Raw genomic sequence first — 17,307 nt, forward strand, 5'->3', positions numbered from 1 at the left:
ACCTTCCTCCAGAGGGGTAGGCCTTCTCAAACGCCTGTTCAGAAAGGCAGGAAATGAAGACCGAACCTCCTTAAAGAAACAGGGCGGGGGAGCAGTGTGTGGAACCGACCGCCCTCTGCTGGTCAACTCAGAAATTGCAGGGCTCTTGGGGAAAAGTTGTGGCCCTGGCCAGCTGGGAACCACGTGGTTTTGTTGCTTGTTGTTTACTATGAATGAAAATGCAGAAGCATAGCAAGACCGAGACAAATTTGTGTTTATCTCGGGTGTATCCTGAGTTAAATAGAACATAATATGGGAAAAGGCCATAGAGACAGCAAACTTGGGAGATCTGAATTCAAAACCTGCCTTAGACACTTAACAACCTATTTCCCCATTCCGAAGCTTCCCCCCTCCCCTGTCTTCATATATAAGATGAAGATAATTGGCCTCCCACCACTACCTCCCAGGGTTGTAGTGACGAAAGCGTTCTGGCAGGGGTGGGTTGGAGTTAGATGAAAGCAATTAGCTCTATTGTTAAATGTTTAGCATGAGAAAATTGGATTGATTTATTGTGTAGTTGATTCTTGTAATGGAGAAAATGTTAATAATGCAGATGAAATTTAAAATTGTGAGATGCACATCTTTTTCCTCCAAAGGATCAGTTGTTAAACATTTATCAGTACAGGCCTTTCTGTATTTTGGAATGCTGTGTAAATGAGAGCTATGATTATGATTGTTAGAGATAGGTTCTTCCTTTTTGTTTATTAATTTATTGTGACTTATCAACAATCACTTCCATTTGCTTTTGAGTTTAAAAATTTTTCCCTCTTCCTCTCCACCACCCTCCCCAAGACAGTGTACAATCCGATATAGGCTATACATGTACATTCCTATTAAACATATTTTCACATTAGTGATGTTGTAAGTAAGAATTAGAACCAATAGGAGGAACCACCAGAAAGAGGAAACAAAACTCAACAGAAGAGCAAAAAAATAGCAAATAGGATGCTTCAATCTGCATTCAAACTCTGTAGTTCTTTCTTTGGATGTGGATAGAATTTTCCATCATGAGGCCTTTGGAGATGTCTTAGATCCTTGTATTGCTGGGAAGGGTTAAGTTTCTCAAGATTAGCCATCGCACAACATGGCTGTTATTGTGTACAACGTTCTCCTGGTTCTGCTTACTTCACTCAGCATCAGTCCATACAAGTCTTTCCAGGTTTTTCTGAAGTCAGCCTGTTCATCATTTCTTATAGCACAATAGTATTCCATTACATTCATATACCACAACTTGTTCAGCCATTCCCCAATTGATGGGCATCCCCTCAATTTCCAATTCTTTGCCACCACAAAGAGAGCCGCTATGGATATTTTTGTATGTATGGGTCCCTTCCCCAGTTTTATGATCTCTTTTCTCCCTCCTATTCTTATTTTATTTATTTATTTTTGGCTAGGCAATGGGGTTAAGTGACTTGCCCAGGGTCACACAGCTAGTAAGTGTTATGTGTCTGAGGTCAGATTTGAACTCAGGTCCTCCTGAATCCAGGGCTGGTGCTCTATCCACTGTGCCACCTGGTTGCCCCTCTCCCTCCTATTCTTCCTATTACTATAGAAGGCCACACCATCCTCAGGCTCACAACCTGGGAGTCATCCTGGTTTCCTCATCCCCCATATCCAAGGTGTTACCAAGGTCTGTCGATTTCACCTTTGCAACATCTCTTGAATATGTCCCCTTCTCTCCTCTGATACTGCTACCACTCTGATGCAGGCTCTCATCACCTTAAGCCTGGATTACGGTAATAGTCTGCAGGTGGGTTTGCCTGCCTTGTCTCTCCCTACTCCAGTCTGTCCTCCATTCAGGCACTAAAGTGATTTTCCTAAAGCACAGGTCCAGTCATGTCACCCTCCCTCTCCTCCCCATTCAGTAAACTCCAGTGGCTTCCTATTGCCTGCAGGATTGAATACAAAATGCTCTTTTTGGCATTCAAAGTCCTTTGAAGTCCCAGTGATAGACGACATTCTGTACCACATATCCAAGAGAATGGCAGAATATCAGAACTAGGAGAAGCTTTCACCATCACTCAGGCCAAACCCTTTATTTGTCTCATAAGACCCATAGAACCTAGCTACCCCTACCTTTCCAGTCTTCTTACATCTTACTCTCCTACATATTCTCTTTGATCCAATGATACTGGCCTGCTGGCTTTTCCACAAACAAGGCACTCCATCTGTCAGCTCTGGGTATTTTCTCTGGTTATCCCCCATGCCTGGAATGCTCTCCCTCTGCTCAGACTACTGACCTTACTGGCTTCCTTTCAGTCTCAACTAAAATCCCACCTTCTACAGGAAGCCTTCTCCAAACCCTCTTAATTCCTCTGCCTTTCCACTGTTATTTCCTATTTATCATGTACATAGCTTACATAACATATATATGTATATATGTATGTGTATATGTACGTATGTATGTTTGCAAATTGTTTCTCCCATTAAATTGTAAGTTTCTTGAAGGCAGGGACTGTCTTTTGTCTCTTTCTATATCCCAGTGCTTAGCACAGTGTCTGGCCCATAGTAGGCACTTAATAAACATTTATTGATTAGTCGATCTTGTTTTTCATCTCTTTTTTTACTTTCCCCCTTCTCTTCTATCCTATTTTATTGATCCTTGAAAGTCCTACTCAAACATTATTTTTTTGGAAAGTGTTTTGCAGTGGTAGTGACGATGGTATAAGTCTGGGTCCCTGGCCTCAAGGAGTTTACAGTTTCATTGAAGAGGCAAGGTGTACTTGCATGAAACAATAATAGTAATCATTATCATCTTACCTTTAATATAGTATTTAATGGTGACAAATCCCTTTACTTAAATTATTTAATTTGATTTGAATCGATGATCTGACTCCTCATACAAAACCAATTTTCAGAGATTACCAAAAAAATTCATAGACGAATACTCTGTGAAAGCAAAGTTTTTTTTTTCTTTTTTCACATCAGGAAGTTCAAATCCTGACACAGACACTTGGCAACTGTGTGACTTTGGACAAGTCACTTAACTTCTCAGTTTCCTCATGTCAGAGTGATAACTACCTCAGAGTTGTGAGAATTGAATGAGATTGTGTGTGTGTGTGTGTGTATACACACATGTATATATATATATATAAATATATGCATATATGTTTGCATATATGTATATATAAAAAACTGCAAATCCTAGAGCATTTTATATATGTTCTTATGTTCTGTGGGCCTTATGAGACAAATAAGGGGGTTGGACTGATGATCGTGAAACCTTCTCCTAGCTCTGATATTCTGCCATTCTCTCTGATGTGTGGTGAAGGATGCTATCACAGGGACTTCGAGGCCATATAGGCCAATCCTTATTTGAAGCATAAATACTTTCTACAGCATCTCTGATGAGTATTCATCCAGCTTCACCTAAGGACTTCTGGTGGGACTGATCTCTTTCTGAAGAAGCCTATTCTGTTTTTGGACAGCTCTAATTTTTAGGGAAATTTTCCTCGTATTAATTGGGTTGCAATCTGCCTCTTTGTAAGTTCCCCAATTTATATCAGTTTTTATTCTGTTGCCAAGCAGAACAAGTCTAACCTTTATTCCACAGGACAGCACTTCAAATATTCCGTGATAGTTATCATCTCCACCACTGCCCTTTTCTCCCCCGACTTCTCCCCGTACCTCTCCCCCCGCTCAAAAAAAAGTAGGACTTTCACCTTGTTGTTCTGCTGTCCCTTCAGCTTAAGCTGTCATTAGCTTTTCTTAACTTCCACCTTACATTGTTGACTTAAGATTAAGCTTGTAGTTTGCTAAGCACTTGCTGTACTGGATCCAACTTGGGTTCTTTTCACTTGAACTCCTCCTTAACCACATCTTCCCTATCCAGTCCATTTGCAGTTGACTTTTTGAAACCATGCTCAGGTCTTTACATTTTTGTATTGATGCTTCATAAATACTTGTTGATTAATTAAATTTCATGTCATTAGCGATGGCCCACCAGCTGCAGTTAGTTTGCTTAATGAATGCTTTTTATAGCTTGAGTGGAATCTCTCAGATATTAAAAAATCCAAGAGGAAAGCTTTACATACATTGGGCAAGCAGCTATGGAAATAGATGAACAAAAATCACAGGCTGAGGTATGCGGAGGGTTGTGAGTTATAGCTGTAGAGAAGTATCCACGCCAAGGAAATGACCAATATACTAAAAGGATTTATTTACATATACACAGCTATCTGTGTATATGTATCACAGCTATCAGAATTTGGCCTTAGGATGACAGGTAACAACCATGGGTAATCACTCTTAATTAAAACCCATTCTTCACCCTTCTCCCAATCTTCAAGACACCTATGGAAAGGTATTGGTTTTGAAATCAGGAGTCAGTCTGGCAGTTAACAATAAGCATTTATTTATTAAGCACCTACTGTGTGGTGGAAATGGTTTTAAGCACTGGGGATATAAAGGAAGGCAAAAGGCAGTCCCTGCTCTCAAGTAGCTCACAGTCTAATTGGAGAGACAAAATGAAAACAATTTTGTACAAAATATATGCAGGTTAAGTTGGAGATAATCAGCAGAGGGAAGGCACTTGTATTAAGGGGGATCTGGAATGGTTTCTTGTAGAAGGTAGAATTTAAGCTGGGGTTTGAAGGAAGTCAGGGAAACAAGGAGGCAGAGATGAGAAAGGAGAGAATTCTAGGCATGGGGGAATAGACAGTGAAAATGACCAGAATCAAGAGATGGAATGCCTTTTGTAAGGAACAGCAAGGAGGACAGCATAACTGCATTGCAGAGCACCTAGGGTGGGGGGAGGATAAGGCATAAGAAGACTGGAAAGATTGGCAGGAGAATTTTAGATTTGATCATGGAAGTGACAGGGAGCCAGTGATGGAATGGGAGAGGGATGGTAACTTGGTCAAATTTGGGCTTTAGGAAGATCACTTTGACAGCTGAGTGGAGGAAGGACTGGAGTGGGGAGAGACTTGAGGCAGGGAGAACAGCCAGAAGGCTATTGCAATAGTCCAACTGTGATTTGAATCCCTAGCTCTGACATTTGCTGATTTTGTGACCCTGGGTATGTCTCTCTGAGCCTTAGCTTCCTCCTCGGTAAAATGGGGGCAACATACTTTTACTTCCAATCCTGCAGGGTTGTAGTAGGGATTTGTTTAAAAAATAAATCTCAAATTGCTCTAGAAATGAGATTTATCCTAGGATCTTCTCATTCATTTGGTAGAGTCCTAATAAGACAGTGGTTCTAGGTATCAATATTATGGCTAACTAGTTATGCCTTTCCTCTTTTTTTTTTTTTTGGTAGAGATATAAATTTTGTTTTTCTTGGTAGAGGAAGATATCAGTTCATTTGACTTGGTTCAAACAATCCCCTACCTAGAATTTGATTAACACACTGCTAGACATGCAATATTACTACTGTGGAGCTTAGAGGGATATTTCAAGATAGGGTTTTGGCATGGATACAGCTGTGTCTTCAACACTGCTGAAAAAGCACCTGAGACTATGGGTTAAAAGAGCTGAGGTCACTCCCATGTAGGAAAGAAGCTAAATGACAGATTTAATTTAATTGAGAATGAGTAGATAGCAGCTAAGAACACCTTGGCAGAGGGTAACAGAAGTTTTCAGCACACTGAAGGAGATATTAATTGGTAGCCTTTGAGGCAGGGAGGAGTTCTACTCTTAGCAGTGTAATTTGACATGGTCTCCCATAATCCCTATGCCTGGGTCCTCTCCCGTGCATGCTATGCTCCCTGGCCATATATGTTCCATATGGGTGGAGTGTCTCCCATTGAGTGGTATGGAAAATATGAGAGATTATACCCGTATTATGTGAATTATGGGGTATTCCCCATGGTTTTTTTTTTTTAATCTTGCTTGGCTTTTTTAATTAAATGTCTTTTACTCAGAACTAATGTGTTGTGTAGTTGTTCTGAGAAAGAAAGAAAGAAAAAAAGAAAGAAAGAAAGAAAGAAAGGGAAGGAAGGAAGGAAAGAGGAAGGAAGGAAGGAGGGAGAGAGAATGGGAGGGAGGAAAAGAGAGAGAGAGAGAGAAAGAAAAGGAGAGAGAGAAAAGAAACCTTGACCCAAGTTTTACATAGAAACTGACCTAAATTGTACCTTGAACCTGGAATAGCTATCAGGGTACTTTTTAAAAATTTTTTATTTTTTTTGTTGTTGTTAGGCAATAGGGTTAAGTGACTTGCCCATGGTCACACAGCTAGTAAGTGTTATGTGTCTGAGGCCGGATTTGAACTTAGGTCCTTCTGACTCCAAGGCTGGAGCTCTATCCACTGCGCCACCTAGCTTCCCCCTCAGGGCACTGTTTGAAGGAAGACTGAGTTATTGTTAAAACATAATCCACTATGGAAACGTTTTCTTTCTGAAGTTTCCTCTTCTGTGTCCTCTTTATCAGGGTTATGTGCACCTACGTTTAAACTCTAAGGGAAACAAAATTTTGCAGTCTTTGCAAGGAGAGTCCCTGTAAGCACATAACAAATATAGTGGTTTATCATTCCTTCTGATGGGGTGCTTTGGTGCTTGTGTTTGGGGGCTTGTGCTTGTACTTGGACCCCAATTTCTCCCTAGCCTCAGAAACACTGTCTCTGACAACCACTCCCCAGCCCAAGGACACTGTGCCTAGCAGTTATTCATGTGTGGGCCCCAGCACGATCCTTATCTCTCTCCCTGGTGCAGTTACACAAAGCTGGGTGAGAGAATGCTGGGCTGCTCAGGCCCCAGCCCTCAGATCATGTCTCTGGAAGCCTCCCAATTCCTTAGTAAGTTCCTGTCTTGTGAGAAAGCTTTCCCTTGTTGCAGAGCATTCTCTCATCAAGACAGAGGGAGAGGGGTGCCTTGCCCAGCCCAAGGAGTTTTGTCCTTGGCTGGCCCAAGGACTCTTCCTCCTGCCAGACTCCAAAGATCCATACCTCTGTCATCTCCCTCCGTGTCCGGTATACTCCCTGTACTTTCTCATCCAAGGCTCCCAAAGACACCTGGAACTTTAGATTACCTCATCAGTGTCCCTGGCATTCCTTTCTCGTGCCCCTTTTCCATATAAACCCTAGCTCTATCCTCAGTCTCTCGCAGGTTCCTTAAGAATCCTTGCCCGCTGAAAAACGTAACAATAAATCTTTGCCACCTTGACTTAAAGAATGCTTGAGTCTGTGAATTCATTCCAGACGACCCCATCCTGTACTCCAGTCTTTGAGGGGTCTCAACCTCTCAGACCGCAACACTTCTATATGCGTTAGTAGTCAGCCCTCCTTGGCCTGGTATCTTCCTGTGTTTCCAGCCTTATCTCATATTATTTTTCTTCATGCATTGTATGCTTTGGCCAAACTGTAGTACAATCTGCCCCAAAACATTCCAATTGGTCTCCCATTTGTCTCTTTGGTTCACCTTGGAATGATCCCTTTCTCTCTGTCTGATGAATTTATACCCATCCTTTAAAACCTAACTAGCCAATGTACTTTCCATTATGCTATGCTACTCAGCTCAAATACCACCTCCTTCACAAAGGTTTGCCTGACTCCTGAGTGGCAAGAACCTTCCCTGGCAAATCATATATAACATTGTGCTTTGTTTCTTTTTATGTACTTTTATCTTATCCCCTTCTATCTTTCCAGCTTCTTTGGACCAATATTACTTCTCCACACTCTGCAATCCAGCTAGACTGGTCTTCTTTATGTACCTCACACACGGCACCCCAAATCTTGTCTCTGTACCTTTGTACTCCTGGTAATCTTCTTTGCTTGGAATACACTTCCTCCTTACCTTGGCTTCACAGAGTCTCTCTCTTAATGTGCAGCTCCAGTAAAATCTTCTGCATGAAGCTTTTCTTCATCCCTTCCAACTGCTAATACCCTTCAAAGTACCTTATGTTTTAGGATTTTTATACATTTGCATATATTTATAGTCTCTCCCATTGGAATGTAAATTCCATGTGATTAGGGAAAGTTTATTGATTTTCACATGTCCGAAATGCTTAGCACAATGCCTGGCACATAATATGCACTTAATAAATGTGTGTAGATTGATAGTATTAGGTCCATGAGGACAGGACCTATGCCTTATCCAAAAAACAGAAAACAAACAAACAAAAAAACAGCCCAAAAAACAAAACCCAAAACCTAAAACCTAACTCAAATGCTAACTTTTCAAGAAGTCTTCCCAGTTGCCTTCTGGTTGGTAACATTGTTCCTGAATGTTGAACCTCTTTTGACCTCATGTGGCACTGTATTGTAACATGCTAAGAAACTTATTGTGTGACACCATGTTGTCTTTATTCCTTTAGTAGAATTTTATATGGCATCTGTATTGGTATCAGCTCCCTGATAGAGTGTAAGCCCCATGAGGGCAGGACTGTTTAAAATTTTTTTTCTACTCTCTCTATCCTAGCACAGTTCTTCACTACAATAGAGGCTTAAAAAACATTTGTAATAGTGTATCTTACCAAGAACATATCTAACTAAGAATTCATCCTTTTGAGAGTTATAGGTGTCAAATTCTTGAGCACTTCCCATCAGAGGGCATGAAGTGTTTGAGAAAGCTGCAATGTGAATATCTCAGTGTTTCAGATGGAAACCTCAAATGTGGAACACTCTTGCCTCACATTTCACCAAGAAAACAAGTGTGCAGTTTGTCAAGAGCTCCCTCTTCTCCCTTCTTCATCTCACTTTATTCAGATAACTTTTGTCACTATTTCCTCCTTCCCCCTTATCTCACATGGAGAGATGTCCTTTCTTGTTGCTAGAATGACTTCTCTAGATACATCCCTATTCCATTCTATATTCTCCATCATTTACCCCTTTGTCATCCCCACTCTCTCACTAAACTTCAGTCTCTCCCAAGCTACCTGCCTATAAACATTTCTATGTCTTAAGCTTCACTTATTTCAGTCATGCCCATTAGCTATCATCCTACATCTTTCTTCCCTTCATGGCTATGAAAAAGCTGTCTATGATCAATTGATATCTGTACTTCCTTTCTCCTCACTTTCTTCTAAACCTTCTGCAGGCTGGCTTCTGACCTTATTGCTCAACTGAAACTGTTCTCTCCAAAGTTACCAATGCTTTCTTAATTGCCAAATCCACTGGCCTTTTTTCAATCCTTATCCTTCTTGACCTCTCTGAAAGTTTTGACATTATTGATCACCCTGTTCTTTTAGATATTTTCTTTCTAGGTTTTCATGAAACTGCTGTCTCCTGGTTCTCCTCCTACATATCTAACTGTTCTCTCTTTTGTAAACTCTTCCCCCAAGCTGTGCTCATTAATTGTGGATGTCTCCCCAAAAGGTTTTTGCTGGAGCCAGCTTGAACCTGAGAGCTGATTGTTAAATTTTTAGCGTGACCATGTATACCCCTGAAATTGGCAACTGCAAATCAGGGCTTAATTTACTGTTTTGTTAATTGTTTAGTCTTAAGAACATGATGGAGAAAAATGTTAATAATGGAGATTGAAATAAGTGTGTACTGCATACTTTTTTTTTGAGAGCTCATTGTTAAACAATTACCAGCATACTGCTGCCCCTAAAGCTCTTTCCTGGGTCCTTTTCTCTTCTGTTTCTCACTTCCCATGGGTTCAATTAGCATCTCTATGTAAATGACTATCAGATCTAGTTATCAAACTCCAAATTTTTTCCTGACCTCTACAGAGTCTTACATCACCATCTATTGAACATCTCGAATTGTATGCCCCATAGACATCTCAAATTCAACATGTTCAAAACAGAAGTCATTATCATTTCCATACACAATCTCCCTTCTTCCCAACTTCCCAATTATTGTTAAGGGCATCACCATCATCCTAGTCACCCAGGCTCATAACCTTCATTGACTCTTTAGTCATACTTACTCTATGTATTGCCAAGTCTTATTATTTCTATCTCAACACCTTCTCTTGTATGTTTTCTTCTCTTCACTCACACAGTTGCCACCCTGGTGGCAGGTCTCTATCACCTCATGCCTACAGTACTGCAGTAGCTGTCTGAATGGGTCTCCCTGCCTCATCTCATCTGATTCTAGTTCATCCTCCACTCAGCTGTCAAAGTGAGCTTCATGCAGATCTATGTTACACCACTAACCAATGAATTCTAGAAGCTTCCTGTTAGTGAATCTATATGTAATATACCTGTGCATATATACATATATGCATATGCATACACATATATTTTGTGTGTTCCATACATAGTTGTTTACATGTATGTATAAAGGGAGGAAGGAAGGACTTATTAAATACCAACTATATGATAGATAATGTGCTAAGCACTTCACATAAATTATCTCATTTTATCCCTACAACAACTCTGGGAGGGAGGCATTAATATCATCATTTTACAGTTGAGGAAATTGAGGAAGACTGAAGTTAAATGATTTGCCCAGGGTTACCCAGCAAGTGTCTGAGGCTGGTCCTAAACTCAGGTCTTTCTGACTTCAGGCCTAGTGCTTTAATCCCTACACCATCCACTGCTTCATTGCCTAGGCAGTGATATGTAGTGGACTGTGTTCAATCTGGCATCAGAAAGATCTGGCTTTACATTCTGCCTGACATGAACATGTCCAACTCTCTGATCTTCAAGCAACTCCCAAAACTTGTTGACAAAATTATAGGAGTTAAACTATTTGCTGATGGAGGTAGTTCCTACCTCCAATGAAATAATACATTGTTTGTTTTTGTTAGGCAATGTGGTTAAGTGACTTGCCCAGGGTCACACAGCTAGCGAGTGTTATATGTCTGAGGCTAGATTTGAATTCAGGTCCTCCTGACTCCAGGGCCAGTGCTCTATCCACTGTGCCACCTAGCTACCCCAAAATAATACACTGTTGATGTAAATTTTGGGTCACTCCTTTCTACCTGTTTCTAAACTTTGCCACCTTTAAAATTCTCATGTCTATCTTGGGCAGACATGAGGTGGTTTAGGGAAAATGGCATTGGACTGGGAAGCAGGCAGCCCAGATCATTAGCCCCGACATTTACTTTTTGAACTTTGAAGAAATCACTTTGGCCTTCACTTCTTCATCCATGGAATAAGTATTATAGTTATTTGTGTACAATCCTCTTCCTAGATGATAAACTCACCAGAGTGGGGACTATATCTTCCTTTAAATTTGATATCTCTCCCAGTATCTAGCCATTAGAAAGCACTTAATGTTTGCTGAAAAGGTTGGATTAGACCTCTATGGTTTAATATAAGTGGTGTAATGTAATAATACTGTAAGTTTGCCAACAGTCTCAACCTTATTTTCCACATTCTCAGATGACTACAGTGCTCATTTTTTATTCCCCACTGCCTAGCATATAGTAAGTACTTAATGTTTGTTCTATGAGTTAACCTTGTCTTTGAATAGTTCTTTTTCAAGCCTCTCTTCTGACATACTGGCTATGACCCCAGGCAGGTACAACCTTTCAGAACCCCAGAAAATTCCCTAAGTTGCTGATTTCCATTGGTAGAGGGAGTAACTTCACTGGGAACTCATTCCCTGTACCATTATAGTCATGGGTTCAGACCAAAATATTTGGTACCTTCCTTGTGTGTTTAGATGAAGTGTGTGTAAGCACTTGGGAAACTCGGTTTTATGTAGATGTTAATTATTAAACAGCCATAACCAGAGATACCTGCTGGTCAGCAGCACCACATATGTGATGTCATAGAAGGAACACTGGACTGGGTGTCCAGAGATGAAGATTCCAGTTCCATCTGTGTCACTAAGTAGCTATGTAATACAACCTCTGGGCCTCGGTTTCCTTTATTTGTAAAATGATAGCTAAAGACTGTATGATCACACTCAGAAATATAGAATGGTGGTGGCAGAAGTGATTCACATGTGAGAACCATTTCCAAGTTTCCCCTCCACAGGTTGGTAGATGGAGGTAGGGTGTAGCAGAAAAGTTCAATAATGTCTAAACGTACCCTTTCTGTGCCTTTTGTGGAACATACCCCCTGTTGTATCTCTGTATAATATGAGAAAGGAAAAGACAGGACTTGTTTTACAAGAGTCTGTCTCTCACATTGTGCCTGAGAATGTAGGCAAAGGCTAAAGTGTTGGATACTTAGAAAGTAAGGAACCAAGTATGGCTTATGGTTTCTTCCACTCCCAGGACAAAGCCTGATTTCAAAAATGACTCAAGCAAGGCATGAAGTATTTATTTTAATCAAGTCCATTTTCAAGAGTTTCTCACTCTTAACAATTCTTCATAAAAACTATCAGATACATAGATAGGTCACACTAAGAGTGCAAAGGCATAATGCCAACAAGCCTGCAAATGAAAATTATTGCCCAAATCACTGAGAATGGAAAAGTAGCTTTTCTACCCGCCATCTTCTGGGCTACTCATTCACAGCCCTTGAGATTGTTTTCTGAGGCTTAAGGACCTCAGTACTTCTTATATCCAGGTCTGGCTCCTCATTCAGTCTACTCAAGACAAAAAAAGTTAGATGAAGAAACTGAAAACTTGGTCAGCAGAGGAAGCCAGCCCACCCCTTCATCTTCACCAATGACCCCTAAGGTCTGTCACCTGGTTTCCATCTCCAGAGTGAATGAATGGCCTGAATCTTTCCTTCCTTTGTAACAACTTCCTGCAGTCCTCATGGCTGTGTCTCTTCTGGGGGGCTACAGTGCTGCCCCTCTAGCATCACAAGGCTAGTGCCCAGTCTGAGCTTGCCTCTCACCTGCACAGCAGAGTATTGTCAACCAACTGGACCAAGGCTGGTCAACACCATCTTTATCCAGGCCTTTAATTAACCACAATGATGTCTCACCACTTTCATTGCTAATCCAGGAAAGTGGTCAGAAGCATGGAAAGAGTTTTCTCACATCAAAAACCTACAGTCAACTTTTGGGTTTCTTTGGGAGCGCAAGGAAGTAGGCCATGAGTTAATACCATGGAAAGAGAAACAAACATATGTATGCTCCCATTCACGCTCCTCAAGCGGGAGTCTTTGGTGGTTGCTCAGAGAATATAACTGGCTGGAGTGATTGAAAAAGCTGCATTGCCAAAACACCCTTTTCTTCCATGTCCTGCTTAACCAATATAAATCAAAACCATGTTTCTGCAGTTCATTTTCAAAAAGAATTAAAAAATAACCCTTGCTACCTAAAGAACGGACACTGTTCTCTGTACATAGGGTTCCTTTGTAACAGGGCACCATAGCAGCAGAGACTGGCTGAACTTCAAGAACAAAAGAATGCCTAACTGTAAACTCAAACCGGCATCATGCATTTATGAACATGGAGGTGGGATGAACTCTGGCTAAAGTTCAAGTAGCACTGAATGATGAGGGAGTGCCAGATCAAGCTACCTCAGCTACCTTAACCTAGTGTCACACAGACTTATCAATGAAAACAAGAGTATGGATGGGGGGCAGTAGTAGGGGAGGGATGGAGGGGGAAATGATGGGGGAAGAGCATCAAAATGAGGTGAACAACTTTACCTGTATTGTAAGCAAGGCAGGGGTTCAGTAAACCCACAAACTCTTTCTGTTGGTTAGTAATGGGAGTGTATGTGTGTCTTATGTAGCATTTCCTTGCTTGGGACGATTCTAGTATGGTAAGACTGTCATGGGAGGTAAGGAGGAAGCCCAAGGAGTGGGATAATGAAACCATTTGTAGATATGTGCTTGGCAAGAAAGCCAACAGAACAATCCAACCACTTAGGCAATTCAGGTCTCCCTGGACAGCTGTGTGGAGGAGCATGAGGTTAGCAAAAAGAGCATTGCATTGTGGGAGCCAAGCAAATTGCCCTGCTGGACTCTTAAGTGTGGGGCCAAATAAGTGGAAGAACAGTGTGACTGAATGAGGTCGATACTGCAGTGCCAGGATTTAAAGGAGGGGGTAGGGGTGGGGTACAGGTATATGGTAGCATGTGTAGGAGAAGAGGAAATGCTTTTTCTCCATGCTGAGCAAATTTATTTTGTAACCAGAAAAATAATGCATCCAGAGACCATTTTATATTTTCGCAGTTATAACCCCACCAAATTCCTGAATGTATGCCTAAGACAAAATTAAATAAACTTATCATCTGAGCCAACAGTTACAAGCTAGATCCTATTTCATATATATTTTTTAAACATAGTTCCTTCTATATGATAAAAGATTTAATCAAATAAGATGCTTTCAATTGTGAGCCTGGCACTCAGGGTGGTTTAAAAAGAAAAACTCTAGGAAGTAGATGATTGATAGCAGAGTAATGATTAAGAAATTACAATGTAGTTACAGACTTTAAGAGACAGTTTTCACCTTGCTGGACAGGGCAGCACAGTGAAATCTTGACTTTTGCTGGTGCTAATTTGGACACTACTATCTTGCTAGAGTGAGGTTGGCTGATTGATCATATGTTGGCTGCTTTTTGCAAAAATTCAATGACAATTCATAATTTTCCAAATTTTGCCACCATTTAGACCTAAAATCCATTGCACATATTTGACGCGTTTTAGCTGGACCACCACTAAGTCAAAAAGAAAGTGTACAGCTTTCTTCAGTTTCCTATAATCAGACTTCCTATTTGATATTTATTCACATACATGGGCATACCCATTTTACCGGGCTTTCCACATTATCCTTCCCCCTATTTGGAAATAAATATCCTACAGTATTTAATATCTATTCTCATACCACTTGGGGGAAATATTTTTTATTTTTATTTGGGCTAGGCAATGGGGTTAAGTGACTTGCCCAGGGTCACACAGCTAGTAAGTGTTATGTGTCTGAGGCTGGATTTGAACTCAGGTTGTCCTGAATCCAGGGCTGCTGCTCTATCCGCTGCACCACCTAGTTGCCCCAGGAAATATTTTTAAAAACAGAAATCTGTTACAATACTTATATTTTCCATGCAGATGTGAGTGTCTAGTCTTCAAAATGGGGTTGGGATGAGTGTTAAATACAACCTGACTTGAGTCAGTCAGTAAAAAAAACCATCATACACCTTCTTAGAGACTTAGTTTAGGAAAGTCTCCACTGCCAGTGTCTATACTTAGGCTCCACCCTTGAGTTCCAGGATGCATGAACATGAATATTTAACCTCACTTTAAGAACTTGACTCAGCCAACACATGGGAAATTTTCAAAATCAGTAATAACAGGAACCTAAAAATAATGGGGCTGTCTAGGGGACATTGTTATCTTGCCTCCTTCTAATTTAGCATAAAATATTCAGTCTATATTCCCACCTAATCAGTTTTCCTGAGGATTTAGGGCAAGATTCATGGCTGGAAGGGACCTTAGAGATAATCTAGTCTAAAATTCTCATTTTACAGTTGTAGACACAGGTCTAGACAATTGTGCCTAAGGTGATACAGGTAAGTAGCAGAACTGGGCCCTGAACCCAGGTCCTTTGATTTCATATCCAGTAGCCTTTTTACTATATTATACCTGGATTTGCAAGCATAAAGGAGGTTGCTTAAGAAATTATCTCACTAATTCAGTGGTCCTTGGTGATGGTGACCGAACACGGCTCCTTTAAGAGTAAATCAGCATAGGTTGGGGGCTCAAGGCTTCACATAGGGGTATAAATATATTCTGGCTCACTGCATGGAAAGAACATACCTGTTCATTAAAGGTCATCACTTAAATTGCATGTCCCTTGCCATGTATCAAGAAAAAAACACCCCCCCAACCTAAAAATCAAAACAAAAAAAGCATTTCTTAGTGAACTAAATTTGGTCTCCTTTACTCTTTACTATGGAAGTAGAAGTCTGTTTTACATTATTTACTTCATACCAATTTGGAGTGTTCTAAGGATCCCCCTGCTTATTAATAAACTCAACTCACTGATCGAACTGATCTCAGAAGGCCTCAGGGGAAAAAATTATTTTCAAGTGACATGACCTTTCTTGGAAGCTTCATGTAGCCCAGTAAAAAAAAAAGGTACCATTTAGAGCTGAAAGGGACTTCAGAGATTGTCTAATTCAGTCTCCTCAATTTATGGGTAAAAAAAACCAGGCCCAGAGAAGGGATGAATTGGCCAAGGTCATAAGAGAAGCAAAAACCACCAATTTCACACAGTACCTCTTTCCAGATATTCTTTAATTTTAACTGGTAATTGTGGTCCTCTATGCTTAGAAATTTTGTGGTTCTGACTTTAATTTTATTTCATTTATCTTAAATAATGAAATTCATTAAATGGAATGGATTAAATGGGGAAGGGAATGAGCATTTATTAAGCCCCAAGTATGTGCCAGGCACTGTGCTAACTACTTTGCAGATTATCTCATTTGATCCTCACAACCCTGGGAGGTTGTTTTCTGAATTTTACAGTTGAGTAAAGAGGTTAAGTGACTTGCCCAGGATCACAAAGCTAGTATCTGAGGCTGGATTTAAACAGAGGTATACCTGAATCCAGGCCCAGTGCTCTATCCACTGCCCCACCAGCTGCCTCTAAATTAAGTAGAGCCCATTTTATGAAAAATACAACTAGGCAGAAAACTGGCAGTAAATGTAACAGAAATCCCAGGAAATTATGGTTTTAAATTTAAATTGGCATGTTACATGTAATGATCACTGTACCTTCTGCTAAGGATTGAATAAGAGAAAATGATAAGGTAATTTTACATGCATTTAAATTCTTTTCTATATTAGACAAAAACATATGATCATTGGATCCACACAGTAATTTATAGGCATTCAGGCCTGTCACATTAGACTGAGGTATATTTATAATAGATGACCAGCCCAGCTGCACCTCTATTTAATGAGTTTTATACTTGGGTAATTTACCTGTCATGATTTTCTTCTGTGTTTAAGCCATATCTACTCAAGTACTTTTCTTTAAAATAATTAAGTAAATTGTTAATTTGTCTTTTTCAAATTCAAGTGCCCTCCAGCTATACTGCTTGGCAGTAACTGGTACCACAGACATTAAGATGTATTGCCATGCTCCTTTAAAAATAAAATAAAAAAGTTGGGCGGATGATCATCTGGCAGGGGACCATTTTGTGGGAGGTTGGACCAATAGATGGACTTTGAAGATTCCTGTTAGTTTAAAGAGTCCTTGATTCTTTGTGTCTGTGTGTGTGTATGTATATATAAATATATATATATATATGTCCATGTGGTACACTGAGGGCAGGGGATACACGTCCTGGACAGTATCATTAGATATTTGATCTCTCATGCTTTCGAGGGCTATTCAATAGTGACCATGAGAAGAAAGGCTCCATGTACAAAGGTTTAGTATACCTGGATTATTCAACAGTTGAGCAGAGTGACCTTGTGCCATGGACTGCTTCATAATCAGAGAGGTGCCTGGTTATCATCACTTTTAGCTGGGGGAGGCATCTATCTATCTATCTATCTATCTATCTATCTATCTATCTATCTATC

This window comes from Vombatus ursinus, unplaced genomic scaffold, assembly GCF_900497805.2.
Source record: "Vombatus ursinus unplaced genomic scaffold, bare-nosed wombat genome assembly UNPS02014778.1, whole genome shotgun sequence".
In the NCBI taxonomy this organism is placed as follows: Eukaryota; Metazoa; Chordata; class Mammalia; order Diprotodontia; family Vombatidae; genus Vombatus; species Vombatus ursinus.